Source organism: Carlito syrichta, unplaced genomic scaffold (genome assembly GCF_000164805.1).
Source record: "Carlito syrichta isolate Samal-C Ts95f unplaced genomic scaffold, Tarsius_syrichta-2.0.1 Scaffold303103, whole genome shotgun sequence".
Taxonomy (NCBI): domain Eukaryota; kingdom Metazoa; phylum Chordata; class Mammalia; order Primates; family Tarsiidae; genus Carlito; species Carlito syrichta.
Window position 1 is genome coordinate 284,727 of NW_007247199.1, and position 1,613 is coordinate 286,339.

Below are 1,613 nucleotides of genomic sequence, written 5' to 3' on the forward strand. Positions count from 1 at the left end.
TGAGCGGGGCAGGCCAGGCTCGGCTGGGAGGGGCGGCTTGGCCCAGGCACCTTGTGGGCCTGTCTCGTGGGCTGTGGCCTCCGCTTCCTCCCAGGCCAGCCTCCAAGGCCAGCCGGGAGGTCAGTGGGGTGGCCAGCCTCCAAGGTCAGTGGGGAGGTCAGTGGGGAGGCCAGCCTTTGAGGGACTGGCTGTCACCTCTGTGCAGTCTGTGCTGCCCCGTGTGCCCCTGTCCGTGTGTCCCCGTGGCCTGGAGGCAAGCCAAGGCATGTCACACCCGCATCACCTGAAATAAACAACAATCTTTGAGCCCCATGCAGAGCTTTACAGAAGGCAGTGCCCATGTCTCCTCTGACTTCATTTCACCCTCGTCGTGTCATTGGATCAGCTCTTCTTTATTAAGGAAATGTTAAGCTGATCAGAGAGGTTGGATAACTTGTGTGAAGGTGCACAGCAAGCTGGGGCCCACTCTGTGTTCCAAGACCAGTGCTTGCTCCTTTGCCACGGCTTCTGGGCAGGCTCACAGCTGGCTGCTGTGGTTCCTGGTCATGAAGGAAACCCGTCCCAGCCCCTGCCCTGTGCTTGGCGGGACCCCGGCTCCAGACGGGAGGCACAGTGGGAGACCCAGAGAGGAGACCGTGGGGCCCCGGGTTTATGAAAAACGAGGAGGAGAAAGGTTTTCTCCCGACTCCTGCCGTTCCAGGGGGGCCAAGTCCTGGACCCCACGGGAAAGGGTCCCCATTGTGTGGTGAGGCTCAGGGGCCTGTGGCTTGCCCTTGAAACACCCAGAGTCCTCCTGAGACGAAGGGCCCCTTGAACCTTCAGTGGTCACTGGGCATCACCTCATGACTGCCAGGGGCCCTCCCTCAGAGGAGAAGAACAGCCAGGAAACTCACTGTGAGTAGGAAGAGCAGTCCTCAAAAACACAATTGGCTGATAGGCGGGGTGCATGGCTCACACCTCCAATCCCAGGAGGCTGAGGTGGGGGGGATCACTTGAGCCTGGGAGCTCGAGACTAGCCTGGACAACATAGCAAGACCCTCATCTCTAGAAAAAAACTTTAGCTGAGTGTGATGGCACATGCCTGAAGTCCCAGCTACTCAGAGCTGAGGCAAGGGGATCGCTTGAGCCCGGGAGGTCAAGGCTGCCGTGAGCTATGATCACGCCGCTGCGCTCCAGCCTGGGCGACAGAGTGAGATCCTGTTTCCAAAAAACAACCAGACAAATGAATAAAGTCTTCCGAGGGAGGGTGTCTGGCCTCCGGTGCGTGCAGCCTTGTGAAAATGCAGCCTCTGACTTGTGAGTTGGGGGCAGGGCCTGAGACCTGAGTGCTCCCAAGTGCCTGGTGGAGGCCGAGGCTGCTGTGGACCAAGAGTAGAAAGGACGCGTGTAAAGTCACACGCACACACACACACACACACACACACGCACACGCACACGCTCCCGGCGTCGCCTGTCCTCCCTCGGAACAGCAGGCTGTGGGTTGGTTCGGGCCCCCCACGAGCGCTCGTCTGTGAGTGACAGCCACGCACCTCCTGGGGCCGGAGGCCGTCTCGGCGGCGCGGCCTGGCGGGTCAGCAGTGGGGCCCACGGGTCCGGGGGGTGCCGAGCCCCCA

At 61.0% G+C, this 1,613-nt stretch overlaps 1 protein-coding gene across 1 annotated transcript in view; it reads left to right on the forward strand.

Annotated features, from left to right (window-relative positions):
* TMEM114 (transmembrane protein 114) overlaps positions 1-1,613 on the forward strand; it is a 5,071-nt gene that overhangs the window by 2,324 nt on the left and 1,134 nt on the right. The window lies entirely within an intron of this gene.